This window comes from Globicephala melas, chromosome 3 (genome assembly GCF_963455315.2).
Source record: "Globicephala melas chromosome 3, mGloMel1.2, whole genome shotgun sequence".
Taxonomy (NCBI): Eukaryota; Metazoa; Chordata; class Mammalia; order Artiodactyla; family Delphinidae; genus Globicephala; species Globicephala melas.
This window is the reverse complement of record NC_083316.1, coordinates 94,704,256-94,731,286: the sequence shown is the minus strand read 5'-3', so window position 1 is coordinate 94,731,286 and position 27,031 is coordinate 94,704,256.

The following is a 27,031-nucleotide window of genomic DNA, read 5'->3' as shown; positions in this document are numbered from 1 at the left end:
GGATTATACATATAAATCTGGGAGTTATCAATAGTTGGGATCTTTTTATGGCTTTGGCCATGTAACTGTGTGAAATAATCTAGGAAAGATGTATGCATGGAGAGGAGATTGTACACTCCAGTATTCAGACTTTTGTAAGATGAAGAAAATTCAACAAAGGACACAGGAAAGAGGATGTCAGTGAAGGGGAAAATAAGATGAGTGTAGAGCCCTGGAACCCAAGTAATGAAGTGTTTTGAGAAGCAGAGAGTGAACAGCTGTGTTAGATGTGCTGAAGGCTTAAGGCAGGTAAGGACATGGATTTAGCTACAGCACATAGCTTCTGAGCATAATACCATAATTGACTTCAGAAGTAAAGGATTTCAGTTCTTGGAGAACCTTAGAAATCAACCCCTAATTTTAAATGTGAGAAGATCAAGACCCAGATGAAGTGATTTGTCGAAGTAACAGAGTTAATTTGTTATAACCAGATCTCCTGATCCTGTGCTTTTTCTAATATATCACTACTCTACCTTCCAGATATTCAACATGATTACCCTGAGTCATCCACATCCAAGTCAAAAAAGATTTAGCTATATTCTGTCTACTTGGCTTAAGGAAGCTGAAAATGTTAAGATTTCCTCACAGAAATAGTTAAGAGTTTGGAAAAAAAAAAAAGTTTTCTTGGTTCTTGCCTACAAAATTTGAGTAGAGCAGCGTGTTTTCCGGCCATACCCGATAAATTACAAGGTATTGTTTAAAGAAAAGAACTGCAAATTTGATGAACAATTTTAAACAGTTCTGCTTTTTCCTCTATGTTCCATTCTATTTCCATGGAAATTACATCCACTAGCATAGAATCTGCTTCAAGAATGTTATTACTAAGATCAAGAATAATTTCCAAAAACTAGAAAGCTGGGGAAGATGAAATTATTGTATTTAACTGACACATTCAAATACAAATCAAATCTGTCTTTCAAGATAAAACCAACGGTCTATGATTTCCTGTGCTTTTTGGCTATGACTACATAACCAGTTTTCCAACTATTATCCGGTGGCTTTATAACTCCTATTATAAGGCTGACTGTTGATTGACATTGCAGGTTATTAAAGCTTTTGGGTTTAGATAGTAAGGTTCACTTTACCCTACCCCATTTTCAGCATAGTTATAAATTCACCATTGCGTCCAACAGTCTTTTTCTTTCTGGGACTCAGGTTAGTTTTCCTGACTGTTCAGATAGGCTTGAGTTAGCAAGAATTAAAATTGTTAGAGCCGTACTGAGGCACTTAGTCTGCCATGCTGTTTGAAAGGTGCAGGTGCATCCAATCTTACAAAAGAGATGTTCAGATACTTCTGCGTTGCCACGAACACATTATATTAGAGAAATGTGTTGTCTTTAAAAAAACCTTTTTTGTCACAGAAGCCTTTCTACCTAATCTTTTAACTTCCTTTACCAACTCTCTTTGCATCTTCAGAACCATTCTGCTTATTTATTAATATTGGGAAAGAACATTTCAAAGCAACAAATAAAAATTTTCAAGTGCACAGAATATACTCACTTTTTGAAATGAAGGTAACTTCTTATTTTCAATTCTTTCATTCTGCATGTTGATCTTCTTGAACTGATCTCATCCTTCCTTGAAGTTATCTGATTGCATGGTCTGTCTCAGCCTTTCTCCTCTGTCTCCAGTTACAGTATCAGCTCCACTATCTGCAGGGGTCAAGTTGGCTTTCTATCACATAGTTCATCTGAAAGGGGCAGCTTACAGTATTCTATATTACCACAGGGGGCAAGAAACATATAAATGTTGTGTTCCTTGGCCCTTATAAGGGGGACAGTAGTCTTAACCACTGAAGCCTAGACAGTAAACAGTAGCAACTGATGATATTTAAAAGGACAAGTTAGATTTTGCATCTTTTCTGTGGAAGTTTAAAAAAATTGCCTCAATTAGACAACTCATGCAGTTTGTGGGAACATGACAATGTTACTACTGGCATCATTTATGTTGGTCTTTGCCATCCTGCTTAATTCTACCCAGGATCAGCCAGCCAGCCTGGCATCATTCTATCCCCTCCCTCTGTTCTTACCCATCCTCCAATAGCTGCTACATGGGAAACTGATTCTCCTCCAGTTCTTCCGGGATGTAACCTGAAGTTTACAAGGAGAGGGGCAGCAGCTGGTTCAGCTGGACCATAATGAAAGTCTAGGAGAAGCAACATGAAAATAAGAAAAATAAAATGTTTTTTGGGTTTTTCTTAAAAAAAAAAGGAGAAAACATCTCAGCAGAGAGACCCTGGTAAAAAGCAGTTTGCTCCGCTGGCCAATGGTATAGCTCGAGAGAAATTTTGCCACAAGCATTTGCTAACTACTGAATTTAATTAAAGTAACCTTGGTGACCAAAACCAGTCTACTATTAAAGGTTTGTGTGTAAAGTACTGGAACGGAGATCAGTATTTTATAATAACATACTTTTTAAAAGAAGAAATTATAAATATGGGAAAAGCGTAGCTGCTGCCGTCTTTGCCAGGGCAAGTTTCCTCTACTAACCTCTCCAAAGCGGTTTCCTTCTTTCCTTAGAACTGGAAATGTCACTAGATCTTCTTTAGATGCAACTCTACATTTACTTATCCTTTCAGAAATCCTTATTGATTACCTCTCATACATACTAGATTCTGGGCTAAGGAAGTTAAGACACATACCCAAATAATTATAATACAAGACAGAAAGTGATGAAGAGCCATCAGAGAAACATGAATTCTCCTCAAAGCAAAGAAGGTACAAATGTATAAGGCACTCAGCGGGGAAGAGCCCTCACTGGCTGCCAGGCCGATGGCATGAGAGGGCTTACTGCACAATAGCAAAGGGCACATATTCAAGCACCAACCTGGCTCCTCCATTAATCAGCTTCTCCCTGGGACAGTTTTCAGCCTTCTCAAAGATACAATTTCCTCATGCATAAAAAGGAGACAAGATGCTACTTACTTCAGAGGGTGATAGGCGAAGATTAACTGAAATCATCCAGATGAAGAGATTTGCACAGTGCCTGGTCCATAGCAAGGGCTGAAGAAACATTCATACTAGTGCTATTGTGCTTGATGGATCCGTCAGGATTGTCAGGTTTAATCAATAAAGTGTGGCTTTGGCTAATATAGGCAAATAAGCAAATGAAAAGGAATGTGTTGGTAATTTAAGGGGATAGCTTATAGCCTCAAGAAAAGAGTTAGATATAAAGCAGAAACTAACACACCATTATAAAGCAATTATACTCCAATAAAGATGTTAAAAAAGAAGAAAGAGGGCTTCCCTGGTGGTGCAGTGGTTGAGAGTCCGCCTGCCGATGCAGGGGACACAGGTTCGTGCCCCAGTCCGGGAAGATCCCACATGCTGCGGAGTGGCTAGGCCCGTGAGCCATGGCCGCTGAGCCTGCGCGTCCGGAGCCTGTGCTCTGCAACGGGAGAGGCCACAACAGTGAGAGGCCCGCGTACCGCAAAAAAAAAAAAAAAAAAAAAAAGAAAAGAAAAGAAAAAGAAAAGAGAGAATCAGATCATGCATGGGACAGGAATTCAAGGCTGAGTCAGGGATCTACGTAATAGGAATGAATGAAGAGTCTTTGTAGGAGACCACTGTCACCATTTTTCAATCCTAATATCACTTGGCTCAGATTCCAGGGAGAAAGTACATGTCTGGCCTACATGTTGGACACATGACTAGCCACACCCACCTCTTGGACAGGGGAAGGAAGGGTAAAGACTCAGAGAAGACTTCTCAGAAGCTGAGGTATTTCTTGGTCAAGGGGAAGAAAAAAGAGGACATTCACAGTGAGAACTCTAAGGCCCAGGTGGCAACACTGAGCAGCAACATCACTGCTCGTAGGAGGGTGGCATCTGCCTAAAGCTGTGGTCAGGGAGAGGGGAGATTGTGGTGAGGTGAATAGGTAGGGCCAGATTTTTCAGGGATACCTGGAAAGCCAACAAGAGTGGTTCAGAGTTGGTGTGACAGGAACTTAGAAGTCACTGAAGGGATTTGAGGAAGATTGAACATAGGTTAACATACATTTCTCATATAGAGTTTGGCAGGGTTAGGTAGTGTAATTCGGAAAGGGGAGAAAAGAAAGCAGTTTAGACTCGAGAATTCTGCATGAGGTGATGAAATTCTAGACTAGGGTGGTGATATTGGGAAGGGACAAAAAGGTCTAAGCAAGAAATATGCTACCTTTTTTCAGAGAAAAACAATGTTTGAAAGTCAACAGGATAGCTAGAATCAAATAGACAATAACAAGAGTTGGAGAGGATGTAAAGAAAATGGAACCCTCCTACACTGCTGGTGGGAAAGGAAAATGGTACATCTACTTTGGAAAATAGTCTGGCTGCTTCTCAAATGATTAATCTCAGAGTTACTATATGACCCAGCAATTCTACTCCTCAATATATGCCTGAGTAAAATTAAAACATATATACACACAAACAGTTGTACACGAATGTCTATAACACCATTATTCATGACAACCAAAAGGTGGAAACAATTGAAATGTCCATCAGCTTATGAATGGATAAACAAAATGTGGTATATCCAGACAATGGAATATTATTTGGCCATAAAAAGGAAGGAAGTACTGATATATGCTACAACACAGATGAAACTTGAAAACATCAGACTAAGTGAAAGAAGCCAGTCACAAAAACCCACATACTGCATGATTTATTCATATGAAAGTTCAGAATAGGCAAATCTATAGAGACACAAAGAGTAGTGGTTGCTTAGGGCTGGGGGATGGGAGGGACAGGAATGGGAAGGTACAGAGGTGATAGCTTAAGAGAACAGTTTCTTTTAGAGGTGCCGAAAGTGTTCTAAAATTGACTGTGGTGATGGTTGCACACATATACAACTATCCTAAAAACCTCTGAATTGTACATCTTAAATGGGCAAATTGTACAATATGTAAATTATATCTCAATAAAACACTTTAAAAAAAGTCATCAGGATGTGGCAATTTAGTATAATGGGGAATGATGCAGAAGAATGATCTACGATAGTTCTAAGGCAACCTACTTGGGTCAGTGGGAGACTGTAGTATAATGACAAAGAGAAGGAAGACAGAAGGAACCTGGTTGGGTGGCCGAAAGAAATATTGCATCACCTGATACACATGCTGAGTCTGCAGTGACTGTGAAAGAGCCATGGAGGTTATGAAAGTGACCAAGAAACAAAGGGTGTGAGAATGCTCTTGGGCCAGCTAAAGTCCCTATTCCTGGGGACCTGGGCTTGTTTTAGAATGACAGAGGTATGCATCAGACCAGATTTCAAAAAGGCTGCAAACTCTGCACAAGTTTAGACATAGAAGAAAGATTTTCATTTTCTTCACAGGGCTAGATGGCAGGTTATGAATAATACAATGTTGCTGTTATTCCAGTACTGTCTTGAATTCTGTCTGTTGACTGCAGGTTCTGGCTGGCTCATCTCAGTGCCTGCATTCCCCACCCCAGCTAGCCCACTGTCCTGCACTTAAGGACTACTCAATAATTCTTAGTAATTTCAAATTTAGATTTTCACTTCACTTCTACCAAACATCTGAAACATAAAGATAGGCCATATCATCAGCCCATACCCACCCCAGGTCCGTCTGCATCCTCTTAGAACTCTGCACAGATGTTTTGATCGCCTTTTTGTGATTTTGCATCCTCTAGAAGATTGTCCTTGTTGATTCTAAGATATTTGTATTTGTGAAACAGTATCACATATTTTGGATGACTTCATCCTATTTCTGGCATTTCTTCCCTCCTTGTTTCTGGTTTGCCTTTTTGGTGACAAAAATCCAAGGAAAACTAACAATTGATGATACCTAAAGAGAAAGCTGGTAAGCCCCACCTGATGATCTGAAGATGCTTTTAAAATCAGATCACTGACCAATCTCTACACATTGTGCCGAACTTGAAAACACACATCTATGTCAGATTGGGCCTGATACAAGAAAGTCTATGGTCATTCTTTCTGCTGCAGTGATTAAAAACTCACTTTTCTCTCTACTGAGGAATCGAATAAATCTGCACAGTCATAAATGTTTCAGGTCTGAACCTGGCACTTCACGTACATTTTCTTATTTAATGTTCACTCAGATGAGGAGATAGGCCAGAACAGCAAAGGGATTTGCCCACGGTCACTTAGGTAGGATTTCTATTTCCAAAGACTGGCTGGCAGCTAATATACTACAATTGCTTCGAATGTTTAATACCCACCACTCAATCCACTCAATAATGTCTTTGGACAGCGGCGGTCTCCCAACCGAAGCCAGTATTTGCGTTGCACAACAGGTCTCACAGCTGGGGATTGGCCTCAACAGAACCAAATACAGAAGCTCCCTGCTACTTGGGGATGGACATTCCTGAAAGCAGGCCTGGTGCTCTGCCTTACTGTTCAAATACTTTAATATTGACCACCTCTCAACTGGATATTATCAAATAATTCATTCACTCCCTTCATTTTAAAGACCATGCTCATTTAAAAGCAAATGTAATCCATATGCTTCTGGTTTCTTTACACTCAAGTCACCAACAATATGTTCTTTTGCAAGAGCTACTTCATGTCCAAATGTCCTTGGAGACGATTTTTTTTTTCCAATGAGGTCAGGAAGCTGCATTTGGACAAGAGTAATCACCAAAAGGTTTAAGTTCACAACTTGAAAATTCAAAACCCGTAAGGTTTAAATTGTAAACTTGCCCACTTCATATTCTGAAAGGGCCCCAAAGAGCAATAATAGCAAGGATCTGGCAAGTATTAATACATGAACATCTGGAAAAGGGGGGTGGAGTGGAATGAGAGGAGAGGACAGTGACCGATGTGAGGACAGTGACCAATGTGGATGCCATCAGGAAGCCAGGCCAGGGCAGGGTCCTTTGACGAATCAAGGAGACACTGTGTCCTTGAAGTGCTGATGTTCTTGTTGTGAAATCAGCAGCCAGAAGAACACACCAGGAGCCATGAGGGAATTTGTGGTCGGAAACAGAGCTAGGACTTAGATCCATATATTATATAAAACCAAAAATCTGTGGCTGGGCTCTGAGGCTCTTATTTGTTCAAAGGTCATATGAAAAGGTCTGTACTTCTGCTGGGATACCGGTAAAGCTAATTTTTCACAGTCAGTGGATTAAACAGTAACTCTCTTGATGAGATCTATATAATGTAGTACCTTATTATGTGTTTCTTTTTATCTTGATTTAGAAAGGACCAAGGATTTTCTCAATTGTGATAAACATCACAAAATGGAAATAAAATTTGACTAGATTGAAAAAAAAGAGTAAATGAATTGTTCTTAAAATTGTTGAAATGTAAATATTTTCTATAATTAATTGTAGATAATAGAGAACAAACACCGAGTACTGTATGAAATCTGACCAGATGGGCATTCTCTTGGAGAAAAATTAAAATTACATGATTCCTAGCTAAAGGACTAGGGGTGGAAGTAACAATAAAAAAATGGGGCTTCCCTGGTGGCGCAGTGGTTGAGAGTCCGCCTGCCGATGCAGGGGACACGGGTTCATGCCCCGGTCCAGGAAGATCCCACATGCCGCGGAGCGGCTGGGCCAGTGAGCCATGGCCACTGAGCCTGCATGTCCGGAGCCTGTGCTCTGCAACGGGAGAGGCCACAGCAGTGACAGGCCCGCGTACCGTAAAAAAAAAAAAAAATGCATGATGGGTTTCTTCCATGACATCATGAGCCTCATGGAGACACAAGTGACATAGGAGAACATGAAATGACAGTCTCATAGACAAATTCTACATTGATGAGCCCCATCTGTTGCTGCCATAAGCAGCTACCTTACCCGCGCCTGCACTTTGTCTTTCTTTGGGTCTCATTGGCCTAGTTTCTTGTCAATTCACTGAGTTAAGACAGTGATCTCCCAACAATTCTCATTTCCACAAAATGAGTCAACAGTTAGGGCAGGACATGGAAGGAATTTCCAATACTGGAAGTACACACACCACATCAGGTCTGAGCTCTGATATGGAGCAAACAGGGAGCTTCCTGTCAGTGTGTCTGCATCATTTACGCTGTTTCTGGATGAAGCAACATGTAAATTGAAAGGAGATGGTTCTAACAGATGCTCAATTCTCAATCACCCTTTCCATTTCTTCTTGAAAGAAGGATATATTATTTTGATTGGGAGAGTAGACTGGCAAAGAGGCTCCAGGTACAGCTAGATGGGAGGAAGAATGAACCTCCTAAGGAGAGTGTGCTGGGGTATATGGGTGCAAGGGCACATACACATGCCCTACATGTTCTGCGTGAGTCTCATTCATGGAAGAAGGCAGGCTGTGATGCTGCACAGGGCATCCCCCTCTGATGCCGCCCTACAGTGTCCAACACGAGCAAACAGAATTAGGGATTGTCAGGGAAGATAGTCTATTACTGCCTATCTCCTCAACCTCCACCACAAAAGCTTCCCACTACTCTCTAAGCCACCGTAATGCTAAAGGGGGCCACCCTGAAAGAGCAGAGAGCGGGGCGGAAAGAAGGACATGGGGCTCTTTGCCTCCTACCTGGCCTAACACATATGGAAGCCAGGGCATTAGTAAGTAACCCAGAGAGGAAATACAAGGGCTCAGGTATTCTACAGCCATCAAATACTGAATATAAATGTACCTATATGTCCTGGCCTTTAGATATAGCCAATCTTTAGATACAGATGAGGTCATCTATATGGTAATGCCCCAAAGACACTGTCTGGTACACTTAGTAGCAGAAATTCCAGTGTTTTCTGTCCAGGAGTTCTTTGGCTCCAGATATCTACATGTGGTGTTGCCAATATGAATCAGAAATTTACTGCTGTCACCAACACCACTGCTCCTGGAATAGACTTAGGACTAGGTCCCTTGAGGCCAGTGGGGGCCAGGGGTGGGTTGTAAAGACAAGTTGCACATTCTTGAATGGCCGAAATTTTCCAGTTCATCATACATATTTGACACATGCTGGGCGTGCAATATTGTAAGCTGGGTGGGTGGGTTCTCCAGAAGCAGAGGTTGAGATAGGGTTTGGGATGCAAGATATCTATTAGGAATAAAACCTGTGACAGGAAGGGGGATGAAGCAGGATTGGGCAGAGGGAGAAGTCAAGCTGTGGCACAGGCCAACCCAGTGGGGAGCTCTGGACTGAAAATGGCCCTTCAAAATTGACCCAAAACAAATATCTGGGGCTTTATATCCCTGAAACAAATGGCCAGCCCATGTTCAGTTACCAGATGCAGCCTGCCCCTGAATGGGCATGACCCTGCTCAAAGCAAATCTCTGCAGCTAAGGCAGAGCCTAAAGCAGCTGACAGCTGGAGGCTATTTGCTGATTGCACTTTTCACTGCTGGTCAGCAAATGCTTCCTTGAAGAGAGATCTCGATGGTCCCTATCACTGTCTACCATAATGATGGGTTAGTCCAAATCAGGGAGGAGAGGAAAGAGATGAGAAGATAAAAAGATGTAAATGGCACAAGGAGTGAAGAAGCCGGAGCCACCTACTTGAGGTCAAATCCACTCCCAGTCTTGGGCCTGGGAAGACCTGGAGTCAGAGGTCATGTGTCCACTTCCAGCCTCCACTGCCATGACCAACTCCATGGAGTCTTCAACAACCTGACAGGCTGTGCCTCTTGCAGCTCTTGGCTTGGGCTTCAATCTCCTTAATGTTGATGAGGCATGGGACCACTCAGTGCCCACATTTGTACAATCCAGAAGGGAGATGTTAAGGAGGTGGGCAGTTAATGTGTTATTTGACCAGTAGGAGGCAGAATATAAATTCTTCTATCCTGTTCAGTCCTGTGAGAGCAATCAGTTGTATTTGGCACCAGCTGTGGAGCTGATAACGCACTATCATACTGGATCTCGTACCTCCCCGTCTCAGTCCTTTCCTCAACTCCTTTCCTGGGATTGCACTAGATAACAAAGCACATAAGCTTCTACCTCAGGCTCCCCTTATTGAAGAACCCAGGCTAAGATGATTTGTTTCTTAGGTTAGGGCAAAATGTCTCAGTATCAAAAGTTACCACGCAGCAAAACAGCCAGTCATGTGCAAATGACATGGCTGGTCCAGGACCTCAAGACTGTTGCTGTGTAGAAATTCCCCACCCCAACCCTCCTACACTGTTGGTGGGAATGTAAGTTGGTGCAGCTACTATGGAGAACAGTATGGAGGTTCCTCAAAAAACTAAAAATAGAGTTGCCATATGATCCAGCAGTCCCATTCCTGGGCATATATCCAGACAAAACTATAATTCTAAAAGATACATGCACCCCTATAGTTCATAGCAGCACTATTCACAATAGCCAAGACATAGAAGCAACCTAAGTGTCTATTAACAGATGAATGGATAAAGAAAATGTGGCACACACACACACACACACACACACACAATGGAATATTACTCAGCCATTAAAAAGAATGAAATAATGCCATTTGCAGCAACACGGATGGACCTAGAGATTCTCATACTAAGTGAAGTAAGTCAGAAGAGAAAGACAAATACCATATGATATCACTTATATGTGGAATCTAAAATATGACACAAATGAACTTATCTATGAAACAGAAACAGATTCACAGATATAGAGAAGAGAATAGACTTGTGGTTGCCAAAGGGGAAGAGGGGTGGGGGAAGGATGGAGTGGGAGTTTGGGGTTAGCAGATGCAAATTATTATATATAGGATGGATAAACAACAAGGTCCTACTGTATAGCACAGGGAACTATATTCAATATCCTGTGATAAACCATAATGGAAAAGAATATGAAAAAGAATATATATATACATATATATGTATATATATATATAAAATCGAATCACTTTGCTGTACAGTAGAAATTAACACAACATTGTAAATCAATTGTACTTCAATAAAATTAAAAAAAAAAGAAATTCCCCCCCAACCCCCACCCATCAAAGGAAAAATGTAGATTCTAATTTTGCCCCTTCCCCACTTCCCCTTGTAATTAGAGCTTTAACACATGCAAATTTGCCCCAATCCCTTGCCTTTCCCTATGACCAAAAACCCAAAAATTCAGGGAAGTACTTATGTCATTTTTTTTCCCAACTCAAAAGGCTGGGACTACTGAGTGTGCTTGTATTTCTTCTTTGAAGGTGGGGAACTCAAATCAAGAAGATAGAGAGTAAGAAACATTTCTATGTCCTGAACCTTCATCTGGTATCTGGGGTCCAATACAGAAACATTGTTTCCATTGCTGAGTCGAATGTCCGGCCTCCAACACACCTACAAGAGCACTTTCAGATGTGCCTTTATGAGAAATTCCTTGGGGTCCCAGTGGAACTGGGCCAAAGGAAAACTGAAGTCTATTATATCAAGCAGTGCAGTTTACAATTCCAAACAGATTATTACCAGACTGACGTGATGCACCAAAAGAAGCCTCTTGGCAACAGGGCTTATCTTCAAGCGTCGCTCATAGCTCCACAGTTTATTTGCATCTAAATGTACAATAATGTAGCTGAATCACCTGCTACAGATTAGGTATAGTAAGTCCCCTACATACGAACCTTCAAGTTGCAAACTTTCAAAGATGCCAATGGTGCGTTCACATGTCTAATCACATAAGTTAGTTCATGTGTCTGGCATACATTGTCATGGGCATGCATCCTCTACAAGTGGTTGTGTACTTTACTGTACAGCCTGTTCATGATTTTCGTGGATTTGAGAAGGCAGATGAGAAGTCCAAAGAGGTCTTCAGCAACTTAGTAACCCTCAACGAGAAGGTGGAGCTAGATCTGCCAGAGGACGACTTCACTCAACTCCTTGCTGTGCAACATGAGGAGCTTACTAATGAAGACCTGATGGAATTGGAGACCCAGAGAAAGGACAAAGAGAGACAAGAGGAAGAAGTAACTGAAACACTGAAGAGATCCACGACACAGGAAACGGCAAGGGGATTTTCTTTATTTGAGGAGGCACTGTTAGTTTTTGAGGCACAGGATCTGAATGTAGAAAGGTACACGAAGGTTGTTCCAAGCCGTTCAGGATGCAATCCAGTGCTAGCGTGTCATCTATGACGAGAAAAAAAGAGCCACTACCCAGACATCACTGGATCGTTTTTTCAAGAGGGTAGATAGAACTGAATCCAGCAAGGAACCAGAACCTGTGCCATCCACGTCAGGCGTGAGTGAAATTGCAGCTTGCCCTCCGTCTCCTGTTGCTGACGATCCTTTGGCTCTACCATCTCCCACCTCCTCTCCCTCCTCCAGTCAGTAACTCTTCTTGCCTGTTCACTCGATGCCAGCCCCTGTATGCCAGCTGTGGTACTGCACTACTGTACTTTTCAAGGTACTGTACTGTAAGATTTAAAATGTTTTCTTTATTTTTTGTTTGTTTTTTATGTATTATTTGTGTGAAAAGTATTATAAACCTATTATAGTACAGACTATATAGCCGATTGTGTTAGTTGGGTACCTAGGCTAACTTTGTTGGACTTATGAACAAATTGGACTTAACGAATGCACTCTAGGAACAGAACTCGTTCGTGTGTAGGGGACATATTCGTATGTATTTTTCCCCTCTTCACGTTTAAAATGGGGTAAGTTCTGGGGTAGCTCTCCTTGGAACAGGGTAGGGTCCTATTGTTGGAAACGAGAGCAGGATCAGCCTTTTGGTGTCCAAGGTTGTTACATTCCCAGAACACGCCAGACCACCTCCAGGTCCCATGAGCCCCTGAGGCACCTGGACACCTGGTGGTTGGTTAGAACCTGCTGCTCCCCTCAGCCAGAGGTCAGGAGCCCATATTCTAGGGATGAGCTGGGACCCAAGGGACAGAGAGCAGGACTCATCGGGACGGCCTGAAGCCATGCAAACCTTAAACTCTGTTAGCCACCCCTGCAGTCGTCCAACATTGCAGAAACAGAAGCTTCCCCAAAGAACTCAGCATGAGGCCCAGAGGAAATAATAAGTGATCAAGAGAGCTTGTCAGACTCTTAGGCTGTCACTGCACGAAGGCAGAGGCCTGAGACAGCTGTCCAGATGTTTGAACTTAGATGTCTCTTTACTCTGGGTTCCCTGTGTTCTCTTCTTCTGCAGCCACAGCTACTTGCAGGATTCTGTGAACCTTATTTTGAAAGGACAGCTCTGCCAAACAGGTAGAAGAAATAAAAAGATAAAATGAAAACGAAGAGGGCTAGCTCAATTTGAATTAAGTGGGGCTGGAGTAAGAGACAGTGTGGCGTGGAAGAGTTCTGGGCTAAGAAAGAGGTCACTTGAACCCAGTCCATTGCTTCCCAGGGAGGGACGTCTGCAAGTGCCCCAGTAAGGCCCAAACCTCTTGGAACCACAGAATTCTCATCTCTGAGAAGGAGGGTGTTAGCCTATATCAGAGATTTTCAAGCTTGTCTGTTGTGAAGCATAACACTCTTTATTCAAAACAGACTTTTTTTTTTTTTTAAAGAACTGGTCTCGCTAAACTTGGAAACAATTGAAAACTCCTGGTCTAAAGGATTGCAGAAGGCCCTGACTGAAAATGCCCTCAGTACTCTTCCCTCACGCCCTGCACGTTCACCCCACACAGATGATGTCTTGTCCTCCACACACATGCAGCAGAAATCCCCTTGAGGGAATGTTAAAGTTGCAAAGTGATATTCAAAGAGCAGAACTGTTATTATGTTCTGGCAGAAAAGAAGGTAGATGAAAAAGGATCTGGGCCACACTTGTGACAGTTATTTGGAAATGGGAACAACCCTCAGTGAACTGGAAGAGAAAATATGTTGAGGAATTTTGTCCTGGTTGGTAGATCCTAGATTTGCCTGGGAGGAACTGGGATCCCAATAAATGGCCCTAAAGTCGAGATCCTTAGTTTGCTCAAGCCTTAGAGGGTTACCAAGGTCTTCCCTGCTCTGCAAGAGAGTTCTTTAGTACCTGCAGGCCTCCTTTCTATCATTAAATACACCTTCACTCCATCCTGGCTCGTCCCAACAGATCAAGAATTCAGAGACCCTCATAGCTGGATGTCAAACATCTCTAGCCTGTAAGAAACTCCTTCAGCATGCTGCCGTTAGCTTCTGAGGGTCTGGTTTTCCTTAGACCCTGGGGAAGGGGTTAGGCAGATCCATTTGGTGCTCTTCATTCACCAGCTGATATTAAATACAGGTAGAATTCTAAGCATGCAGCTGGCTTGGAACCACTAATATACTAATCTGTAGCATTCCTAGTGCTATCCAAATGTGGAGCAAAACTTTTATACACACTTCTTGGGAAGTCAGTCAATCTGTCAGCACTGAATGAACTTCTTGGGAGCAAGGAAATATTCAAATTATTTACCAAGTACTACCTTGCATGAATGGACGTGTCAGAATGGGTGAGGGACTGGAGTGAGTCCTGGAGTCCTCCTGTTGTGCCAGATGTTGACTTTTAGTTGATAAGTTATATTAGGGGTCGAGTTGTGTCCTTCCCAAAATTCGTATGTTTAAATCCTAACCCCCAGTACCTCAGAATGTGACCTTATTTGGAAATAGGGTCATTATAGATAAAATGAGATTACACTGGAGAAGGGTGGGTCCCTAATCCAAAATGACTGGTGTGCTTATGAAAAGGGGACATTTGAACACAGACACTCACACAGGGAGAACACCATGTGTCACGAGGTAGAGATCAGGGCAACGTGTCTACAAGTCAAGGAACATCAAAGACTGTCAGCAAACTAGCAAACTCCCAATAACTGGGGGAGAGGCCTGGAACAGACCCTTCCCTGAGCACCTTCAGAGAGAGCATAACCCTGCCAACATCTTGATGTCAGAATTTGAATCTAGCCTCCAGAACTGTGAGACAATAAATTTCTGTTGTAGAGGCCACCCAGTCTGTGGTCTTTTTTTTTTTGTGTGGTACGTGGGCCTCTCACCATTGTGGCCTCTCCCCTTGTGGACCACAAGCTCCGGACGCACAGGCTCAGCGGCCACGGCTCACGGGCCCAGCCACTCCGCGGCACGTGGGATCTTCCCGGACCGGGGCACGAACCCATGTCCCCTGCATGGGCAGGTGGACTCTCAACCACTGCGCCACCAGGGAAGCCCCAGTCTGTGGTCTTTTGTTATAGCAGGCCTACCAAACTGATGTGGATGGTGAGAGGGCCTGGGAGCTCCAGGGGCGGAGCCTGGGTGGCAGAGGGAGAACATTTGAAGGCTTGCGGCAGTGCCTATTTTCCAGTGGGTACGGAAGCATTTCAGTATTTGAGCAATCAGTGTGGCTGTGCATCAGTTTACATACAAACTGATTACCAGGCCTGACTAGATGGTGGGGCGCTCACTGTCTGTCACTTCCAGTGATGTGTAAGAGGAAAGAGAACTATTTGTTCAGGAGAGTTAGAGAATGCACCTGCTTTAATAGGGGGCTGGAGAAGAAGATTGTTATTTAGGTCTATCTTAGCTGTGTGAGTACCTCAAGTTCCATTCTGTGTTGGCTACCTACTATGAGTTGCTTAGGTGGCCTAAGCATTGACAGAGGAAAGAGAAGTCTAAGATTCAGTCTCTGACCTACAATTTACAGTCTAGCTGGAAGGACAGGATTATGTCCCTCGAAAGAGAACCTTATATAAAGCAATCAAAACTAGAGTGCAATATGACACATACAAATTGTTTTTCTTATGATTACTAATAATTATTGTTATTTTAAGAACCAGCTCAGATGACTACACTAAATTAAAGATTCCCATCAGTACGAGAGCTCTTCTGTGAGATGAATGGCTATGAAATGCTCAGACTGACAGTTCACATCTTTTCCCCCTGCTCCAGCATACAAGTTGCTCCAAACATTGAGATGTGAGCATCTCTCTTAGATTGTGGGCTCCTTCTAAAAGAATTGGAACAGATCCCCATGCTTTCCACATATAATGTCAATGTTCTCCTCACAATTTTTTTAGTCTCATTCTTGATTTTAATTCATTTTACATTCGGTTTCTGTGTCCATCCTGGTTGTGAAATGTGAGGGTGGTTAATTTGTGTTTCATTAACCTGCCCTCAAGCGTATCGAGATTTCTAGTCTGCTTAGGGCATGTGGATGTGGGCCAGACACACAAATAAGAGCTGTGCACTGACCCTTTCTAGAAAAAGCCCGGGTAAAGTTCTCCGTGTGGTGAGGAAAGCAGGTCTGACTGACAGGAAGAGGGAGGGAATGGGCGAGGCTGATCAGCAACAGGTCTTCCCAGAAGTGGCAGAATTTGCCAAGGGACATCCTGGGGCCCAAGGCCTGCCATGAACACGGTGCCCTTTTTAGCCCCATTTACACCAGGAGAGAGCACAGGCTCAGCATCATCACCTTTGAATGAGAAGGTGTGTGAATGGAGATGACATGGACAAGTTCCCATCTCTCAGAGAACTATGGTTGGAGATTCTAAGGGATATAAGTCTGGCCACGCAATCCAGGAAGAAGCTCCAATACCTGTTCCGTCTCTGGGCCCAGTCTGGAGCCCACGAAGCCAACCGGCAAAATGTGTTATTTCCTCTGGCCAGAAACACAGTATCTTTAGAAATCTAAATTCACCTTGACTTTTTTCCCTTTCCTAAGTTGTTTTTGTTATTGGGCTTTGTTTTTCTTCCAGTCTGATTTTCTTCATAACTACTTCAAACTTTAAACTTGGACACCCACTCAAAAAGAAAAATGCTGTCACTGCAGATTCTGTGAGGCTGGGAGACAGGAGCTGTCGGAAGTGAACTGGGAACAGACGCATTTTGAATATCTGTTATTTAGAAACGTATCTAGGTGTTTTCTAAACATTTGAATTGAATCTCCATGAAACTCCTGTTGGATCTGTCTGGATCCTTCCATTACCATAACTGCCTCAGGGATGACACTGGTGTGGTATAAGTAACGCTTTACTTTTATCATCTCTACCCCAATTATCAACGCTTTACAAATTATAACACTGAGGCGCACACGGCTGTGTCGCTGCTATAAACAAAGGATTAAATTATGTTTCCTTTTCATTTTAGTCCTAGTCCTAGAGTTGTACTATTGGTTAAAAATTCTCCAAGAGCTCTGTCAACCTGTGACTGTCTACAGGCAAATACCTTCTCCAGGGTGGAGCCTACAGAAGAGTGTTGACTGATACTTAGGTAGGCTTTAACACTTCTAGTCAAATCTTAACATACTCCTTCTAAGAAGACAAACAGCAGACTCATGTTTAAACCCAGAATGTATCAACTTCAGTTATCTGGGTGAATTAAAGCACTAAGACACATACCTACCAAAAAGTAGAACTCCAAAATGAAGGCCAACTGAAGAGTAAAAGATTTAGAAGAATTTTAATATTTTCTCCTTTCTAGTTCATTTCTGTGTAGGTTGGTTTATTTCCTCGGAAATCTACCTAAGTAAACACTTGATTTGCTCTAGCCAGATGTTTGTGGGCTCTTGGCCTGGTATACAGAAAGCAGTGATGGGGAGAAAGCTGGGGAGGAAGATGAGGGCACAAGGGAATGGAAGTGAGACTCAGACTGGGGTGGTCGCTGCTTGTCACTGGACTCTGATGATTTCTGAAAAATGTTTCCGTTTTCTGTGTTTACTGAGGAGCGTCAGTTTCCAGGATATATGTTTTCCTCAAGAACTCCTATTACTTCACAGTGGAGCTGGGGTCTGTTGCTACACTGCTTGTGGTGCCTAGCACAGAGCCTTGTACACAGAAGACATTCCAGGACTGTGTATTTGCTAAATTTACATGAATTCCTAAACGTTGTGGGTAAATTCCATTTTTATAAGTTGAATCATACTTTAAGAATATATGGGGAACACATTTAAAGGAATACTGCATTAGATCATTTTGTAAAGTTAGTATCACCTCCTGATTTATTTGTTTCGTAAACAGAATTGTGTTTATCAGGTTTCCTTAAAACTGAGCGTGCAGATCCTCTGTTCCTCATCTGCAACATGAAGGGGTTAGACTCAGTGACTTTGAATATTTTTCTGTTTATTGAATACTTCTTCCAGTGCTAAAATTTTAAGGTTTTAGAACCTACCTCCAAATAACATTAAATTTTAGAAATTGAGAGATTTGGCTGTCTTTTCTGTTTTGGGGGATAGGGAGAAAAAAGTCAAGTGATTCTTCTCAAGTTTTGTCTTCATTTATTCACAATCAACTCCTTATTGCAATTATATTCACCTGAAATAATTATTTGTATGATCCCAGCCCTACCTCTCCTATTAGGCAGAGCTCTACTCTGGATTAAATGCATTGTTCGCTTTTAGATATGCTTTACTTCTTGGCTACAGAAGAAATGAGCTCTACTGGATTGAAGTGGGAACAGTTGAGCATTCCTCCCCCCTGTAGTGGCTGACTGTAAAAGACATGTATCTTAAAAGCAATATCACACAATTAGGATCCTTTCTTTTCTTTTTTTTTTTTTTTTGGTGGGAGTTTCCACAGGAAAAAAATTTAAAACATGCTATTTTTTTTAAGATTATATAACTAACGACATTTAAATGTACTGATGGATTATGGTAATTTAGCAAGCTCTCTCTTGGGCCAAATACCCTGTAAATTCTTACAAAATGAAAACGTATGTTGGTTCCTATCATAACTAGAATATTATCAAGTTCTTGAGGATTGGCACGTCTCTCTCCAACTCCACTTAAAAAAACATAGTGACTTTAATATTTTGATAGGAATAACACGATTATTAAGTAATTCAAGCAGTTCAGAACATCACCACAATTTTCACTAGTCAGATACAATAATCCTTAAAATGTGGTGGACAAACCCTTGTGCACTGTTGGTGAGAATGTAAATTGGTGCAGCCATGATGGAAAACAGTATGGAAGTTCCTCAAAATTTGAAAATAGAAATACCATACAATCCAACAATTCCACTCCTGGGTATTTATCCAGAGAAAATGAAAACACTAATTCAAAAAAAGGTATATGCACTCCCATGTTCATAGAAGCATTATTTGTAATAGGCAAGATATGGAAGCAACCTAAGTGTCTATCAACAGATGAATGGATAAAGAAGTGACATACATATAAACACACACACATATATATATATATATATATATATATACACACATATACATACACACAATGGAATATTACTCAACCAAAAAAAGAACAAAATTTTGCCATTTGTAACAACATGGATGGGCCTGGAAGGTATTATGCTTAGTGAAATAAGTCAGAGAGAGAAATTCAAATACTGTACGTTTTTACTTATGGGGGATCTAAAAAATAAAACAAATGAACAAATACAACAAAACAGAAATAGACTCACAGATACAGAGAATTATATATACAGCCTCATAGATACAGTGGTTTCCAGAGGGAAGAGGGGTGGGGGAGAGGGGCAAAATGGTGAGGGGGGTTAAAAGGTACAAACTACTAGGTATAAAATAGCTATTACAAGGATGTAATGTATAGCACAGGGAGTACAACCAATACTTTATAGCAACTTTTTATATGGAGTGTAATCTATAAAATATCAAATTATTGTGGTGTATACCTGAAACCAATATAATATTGTAAGTCAACTATATTTCAGTTTTTTTAAATGTGGTACACTGGTCAGAATGGCTGTCATCAAAAAGTCTACAAATAATAAATGCTGGAGAGGGTGTGGAGAAAAGGGAACCCTCCTACACTGTTGGTGGGAACGTAAATTGATACAGCCACTATGGAGAACAGTATGGAGGTTCCTTAAAAAACTAAAAATAGAGTCACCATATGATCCAGCAATCCCACTCCTGGGCATACATCTGGGGAAGATGAAAACTCTAATCTGAAAAGATACATGTACCCCAATGTTCATAGCAGCACTGTTTACAATAGCCAAGACATGGAAGCAAACGAAGTGTCCATCGACACTTAGGTTAGATGAATGGATAAAGAAGATGTGGTATATATATATAATGGAATATTACTCAGCCATAAAAAAGAATAACACAAAATAGTGCCATTTGCAGCAACATGGATGGACCTAGAGATTATCATATTAAGTGAAGCAAGTCAGACAAATATCATATGATATCACTTATTGGTGGAATCTAAAAAATGATACAGATTAACTTATTTACAAAACAGAAACAGACTCACAGACATAGAAAACAATCATAGTACCAAAGGGAAAGGAGTGGGGAGGGATAAATAAGGAGTCTGGGATTAACTACTATATATAAAATAGATACACACCACTATACACACTACTATATATAAAATAGATAAACAACAAGGACCTACTGTATAGCACAGGGAACTATATTCAATATCTTGTAATAACTGATAATGAAAAAGAATCTGAAAAAGAATACATATATATGTGTGTGTATGTACACATATACACACAAATATATGTGTGTGTATATATATATACCTGAATCACTTGCTATACACCCAAAACTAACACAACATTGTAAATCAACTTTACTTCAATTTTTTTTTTAAAAAAGGGATCCATACCCTGCAGGAAAAACAAAAATGTGGTGGACAGCATTACAGGCAACACTCTATGTACAAATACAGAGAGAAGAATTGATGGAAGAACAGATGGATATACGGATGGATGGATGGAAAGAAGAAAGGAAGGAAAGAAAATCACACTATACATGCTTTTGGATTTTTTGAATGTATTTTTAAATTTTAGAATAGCTTTAAATTTACAGAAAAGTAGCAACGGTTGTATAGAGGGTTCCCTTATACCCGGCGTCCAGTTGTCCCCACTGCTAATATCCTACATTAGAAGGATACTGTCAGTGAGGGGGAAATCTCCCGCCTACCTCTCTTTTGAGTTCTTTTGGCTGGTCTAGTAATTAAATTGACACAGGACAGATAAAACAGGAGAAAAAAACAATTTAGTTCTTACACATGGAGTTCTTGTAGAAATGGAATCCCCAAAGTGACAAAAGCAAGCTGTTTATATATCATTTTTAGACAAAGAAACAATTATTTGTGAAGGTTTAACAAAACAAAGGGGCTCATGCTTGGGGTAGCAGACTAATGGAGAAGGAACACTGTTTATACAGCTTAGCCTTGAATTCCCTAACTGGTGATAAGGAGGCTTTCTATCCTCCTGATACAGGGAGGATACCTTCACTTGGGAGATTTATTTCCTGCTTTCAGCAGGAAAGAGCAGGGTCAGAGTGGGTTTTTTAAAATATTTTTTTTCACCAGCTGCTTCTCAAGTAACTTTAGTTCAAAACAATCAATATGCCATTGAGGCATATTTTGGGGCAGCCTGCCCTGGGCCCCAACAATACATTGGTCAAAACTAATGAACTAATTTGTCAAGACTAATGAACATTATTATTAACTAAAGTCCATACTTTATTCAAATTTCCTTAGTTTTAAATTCATGTCCTTTTTCTGCCCCAGGATCTCATCTAGGATACCACATTACATTAAGTCATCGCTTCTCCTCAGGCTTCTCTGGCCTGTGACAGTTTCTCAGATTTTTCTTGTTTTTGATGAACTTGAGAGTTCTGAAGAATACAGGTCAGGATACTTTGTAGCCTGGCCCTCAATTTGGGTTTTCTGATGTTGTTCTCGTGATTAGGGTTAGGGTGCTTGGGAGGTAGACTGCAAAGGTAAAGTGCCACTCTCACCGCAACATGTCCAGGGTACATGCTATCAACATGACTCAACGCTGATGATGTTAAACTTGATTGTACACTTGTGGCAGTGTTTGTCAGATTTTTCCACTCCTGTCCTCCTTTCCATACTGTACTCTTTGGATGGAAGTCACTATAGGCAGCCCATACTTAAGGGTTAGAGGGTTATGCTGTATTGATTTCAGAGTATAGCACCTACATAAATTATTTGAAATTCTTTTTTTTTTTTTTGGCTGCACTGTACAGCATGCGGGATCTTAATTTCCCAACCAGGGATCGAACCTGGGCCCCCTGCAGTGGAAGCACGTAGTCCTAACTACTGGACCGCCAAGGAATTCCCTTGAAATTCTTTTGTACAGGAGATTTGTCTGTTCTTATTTATTTACCTACTCATTTATTTGTGTCAATATGGATTCAAAGATATTTATTTTATACTTTGGGTTATAATCCAATACTACATTATTTAGTTTGTTGCTCAAAATGTTTCAGCTTTGGCCATTGAGAGCTCTTTCGGATAGCCCGTGAGTCCCTTTGACATACATCCATTGTCTTGTTTTTTGAGCATTTCCTTGCTTTCTGGCACCACAAGATGCTCCAGGTTCATCTTGTATATTCCCTGTCCCAGCCCTAGGATCAGCCATTTCTCCAGTGAGTCCTGTTCCCCTTTACTGAAGAATGGTATTTAGAATCCAAGATCTGGGTGCTGGGTGTGCTCTTTGCCACTGGGGTTTAGCACTTCTTTCCTTTTCTCTTCTTCTAGACCCTCTCAGAGTAAAGAAATATTTCTGTGTATACTACCCAGTGTATATACATATATCTATATTTCTACATGCATCCATCTGTCTCTATATTACGACAAACATGAGTCCATACTAACGTCTCCAAGTCTAGTCCATTACCATACATTTTTAAAATATTGCAACTACGGAGAAATATAAAGCCAACCTGATTTTTTTCTCTTCTTCTACTTAACTCACTTTTCCTAGCAATTCTGCTTATCTTTGACATTCAGTAACTTTACCAGGCCCTACATTAGATTTGATCATTTTGACTGGACCCTGGCTCCATGAGTGGGACCGAAGTGTTCAGAGGACAAGACAAGGAAGCCACCTTCTCCACAACTTCTAGGCTAAGTCCCATGGTGGTGGCTCCAATCCTAGGACAAAGAGTTCTCTTTGGCTTCTCCTATTGTCCAACTAGGGAAAAAACTCTTCCAGGGCAAGCAGCTCCAAGTAAGGATTTGTAATTTACTTAGTTTAAAAAATTTATGTTTAAATTTGTACAGAGTAAAAGTCACTGTCTGTGATGTGCAGTTCCATGGATTTTGACAAATATATAGAGATGTGTATCTATCACCACAGTCATGATACAGAACAGTTCACTCACCCCGCAAGTTCCCTCCTGTGTCCCTTTATAGTCAACACTCTTCCCTTCTCCCCAATCTTTGTTAACCACTGATCTGTTCGTCATCCCTATAGTTTTGTCTTCTTCAAAATGTCATATAGCAGGCAGCCTTTTGGGTCTGGTTTATTTCACTTAGCAAAAATTCATTTGAGATTCTTCCATAGTATTATATAAAATCACATAATTTTAATATTAATATCCACGTACCATATCAGCATAGTTTATATTTTTGCTCTAGTGAATCCTTTGAATGCCTCTATTAGTTTCCTTTTGCTACATAACAGATCAGTGCCACCTTAGGAAGTTAAAACATCAGTTTATAACTCACAGTTTCCATGGGTCTGGAGTCCAGGCACAGCTTGAAGGAGTCCTCGATTCAGGGTCCCACAAGGCTGCAGTCAACATGTCAGTCTGGGTTGCTATCACATCTGAGGCTCACAATCCTCTTCTAAGCTCACCGCTGGCAGAATTCAGTTCCTTGCAGTTATAGGACTGAAGTTCTTACCCTGCCAACACTTTGACTTTAGTGCTGCGAAACTGATTTCGGATTTCTGACCTCCCAGACTGTAAGAGAATAAACTTGTGTGTTTTAATCCCTTAAGTTGTGGTAATTTGTTACAGCATTAGTGAGACATTAATACACTGCACATTAGGAGAGAAGTGTATGTCCAAGGGATATATTAAATAGAATAGGGATTCTCAAACTCTTTTGACTGCCAACTCTTGGTAAGAAATACATTTTACATTAATATCCAATATGAGCAAGGATTCACAGTTATATATATAATCCAAAGTTTTACAAAGAAATATTTATTCCCTAAAGTATTACCCTGACATTTTCTGTACTATTTTATTCCATTCCATTCTTCTTCTTCCTTTTGTTTTTTTAAATGCTGGTTGGGACCCACTAAATAGATTTCATAATCTCCTAATGAGTATCTTGGAAAACACTGTGGTGTTCAGGGAAGAGACCACCACCTAAGAAGGGTAGACTGGAACTCAACTGAGATGGGCTTTAAAGGTCAACCTCTTGACAGCATATGACAAATGCTTCTTAGTAGCTCATAGTTGGTGCCACTGCCATCAGGGACCTAAACAGACTACAGACAGTGCAAAGTTTTTCTCTGGAACTCTGAACGAATTTCCTACTTCAATGGTTCTCAACTGAGGGTGATTTTGCAGCCCAGGGGACATTGGACAGTGTCTGGAGACATTTTTGCTGTTACAGTTGGGAGAAAGGCAGCTACTGGCACCAAGTGGGTGGAGGCCAGGGGTGATACTGATAATCAGTCTTCAATGCACAGGACAGCCCTCCCAACAATGAATTATCCAGCCCCGCATGTCAATAGTGCTGAGGCTGAGAAACCAAGCTCCGGTTGCATCTTAGTCAGCTGTGTCCAAACCGGCTGTGTCAGTCTCTTTTGAAGCCCCTTCCAGGCCTATTCTCCCTTACCATGTCCTGTGGTCCAAAATTATGCCTTTCCTACCTGGCATAAAACATTCACAAACTCTTGTGAATTACGTTTATGTTTTAGTCCATTTGGGCTGCTGTAACAAATACCACAAACTGGTAGCTTATAAACAACAGTAATGTATTTCTCGCTGTTCTGGAGGCTGGGAGTCTGAATCAAAGTGCCAGTATGGTCAAGTGAGGGGTTCCTCTTCCGGGTTTCAGACTTTCCGTTGTATCCTCCCATGGCGGAAGAGGAGAGCAAGCCCTGCGGAGCCTCCTCTATAAAGGCACTGATCCCACTCCTGAAGGCTCCACCTTTATGATCTAAGTGCCTCTCAAAGGGACCATCTCCCGATAACATCACCTTGCGGGAGATGGCGCGGGGTGGGGTTAGATTTCAACATGTGAGTTTTGCGGGGGACAAATTCAGACCATAGCAGCTTGGGATAAATGACAGCTGCATTTAGAAGAGTTTATTAATGGAAAGCAGTGACTGGTGAAATGTGCACGAGATCTTCTAGGCACACAGCGGCTTGTTCCAGGCTGCTGCTCTCAGTGAATTAAACAGCCACACCTGCAAATTGTTTCAAACTTTCCAAACTACAAAGTACCTCATCTGGTCATCTTTATGCTTTATTAGATTTTACTACAGTCAGAGTTAAAGTACATTTGAAAATCATCTGAATGGGACACAATTAGCATTGTTCTACTGAAAGTTGAAAAGATAATGACTTCCACATTATAAAGCTGTTTAAGAAGTTTTTCACTCTAAACATAATTTAAGTGTCCCTAATTCTATAAGTTCCATGGTGGGGCACCAGAAAGCAGCTTAAGGGTAGAAGGAACAGTCAATAACTACCTTCTGTTGTTTCTACAAGGAACTGGTATAAAATACACCATATATTTAGGAAAGGACATCTAATTAAAGCCAATAGTGGTTAACTTTCTAAGGGAGGCCCAGGCCACATTCACAGGGCCAGCTCATTGGGATAGAGGTCAGTGGTGACACACATAGAGAAGGGAGTGGTTGTGCTTAGTGTAAACGGTGGATTGTGAAAATAATCTATTTTAGCCTTCATATTTGGGGTGGTCTTTAGGGAAAAAAATACCACATGTATTGTTAATTCTAGAACAAATGGTTCCGTGGCTGGAGTATTATTGTCTCTTCTTGTTCCATAGAAACATGAAAGCACTTATAAAAATAAACTCCAGGAAGTGGACGATACATTACAAAGAGGGATTTATACATAATAATTAGAATTCCTGCCTTCTGAAACTAAGATAGCTTTACTGTGGAAAATACTCTGATCTTAATTTCTGTGTTGCAATATGCAGCCTTCACCCAACCCCAGGGGAGGTTGGAATAGTAGCCAGGAGGTCTTAGCAAACCAAAATTCAGGAGCTTGAATAGTTAAGGAAGGTGTCCAAAAGAGAAAGTTCCAGAAGGCAGTGTTCCAAGCAGAACAGACCCTTGAAAGTGAAAAATATTCTTTACTAGCCAGCCAGGCTCCTTCTGTACTTGTAGGTATTTCCTCCACCGGAGCAAAAACATGTTTTTTTTGTGTGTGTGTGCATCTGTGTGTTTTTTGGCTGTGTTGGGTCTTTGTTGCTGCGCACGGGCTTCCTCTAGTTGCTGCGAGTGGGGGCTACTCTACGTTGCGGCGCGCAGGCTTCTCATCGCGGTGGCTTCTCTTGTGGCGGAGCATGGGCTCTAGGCGCACAGGCTTCAGTAGTTGTGTCACGCGGGCTCTAGAGCACAGGCTCAGTAGTTGTGGCGCATGGGCTTAGTTGCCATGAACCACAACTACTGAAACCCGCACGCCTTGAGACCGTGCACCGGTAACCACCATTTTCTCTGTTTTTATGAATTCAGCTTTTTTTAGATTCCATATTCAGGTGATATACCTAGTATTTGTCTTTCTCTGTCTGACCCATCACACTTAGCATAATACCTCAAGATCCATGTAGCTGCAAATGGCAGGGTTTACTTCTTTCTTGTGGCTGAATAATTGTGTGTGTATGTGTATTATTTTTTTCCACACTCTCACCAACACTTAACCTCTTGTCTTCTTGATGACAGCCATTCTAACAGATGTGAGTTGATAACTCATTGTGGTTTTCTTTAACCTCTTTTTTTAATTGAAGTATAGTTAATTTACAATGTTGTGTTAGTTTCAGATGTACAGTAAAGTGATTCAGTTTTATATATATATATCACATGATTCTTGTCTTTGTCTGACTTACTTCACTTAGTATAATAATTTCTAGGTCCATCCATGTTGCTGCAAATGGCATTATTTCATTCATTTCTATGGCCAAGTAATATTCCATTGTGTGTGTGTGTGTGTGTGTACATATGTGTATATATATATGCCACATCTTCTTAATCCATTCATCTGTCAATGGACATTTAGGTTGCTTCCACGTCTTCGCTATTATAAACAGTGCTGCTATGAACATTGGGGAGTATGTATCTTTTTGAATCAGAGTTTTCATCTCTTCTGGATATATGCCCAGGAGTGGGATTGCTGGATCATATGATAACTCTATTTTTTGTTTTTTAAGGAACCTCCATACTGTTTGTTCTCCACAGTGGCTGCATTAATTTGCATGCCCATCAACAGTGTAGGAGGGTTCCCTTGTCTC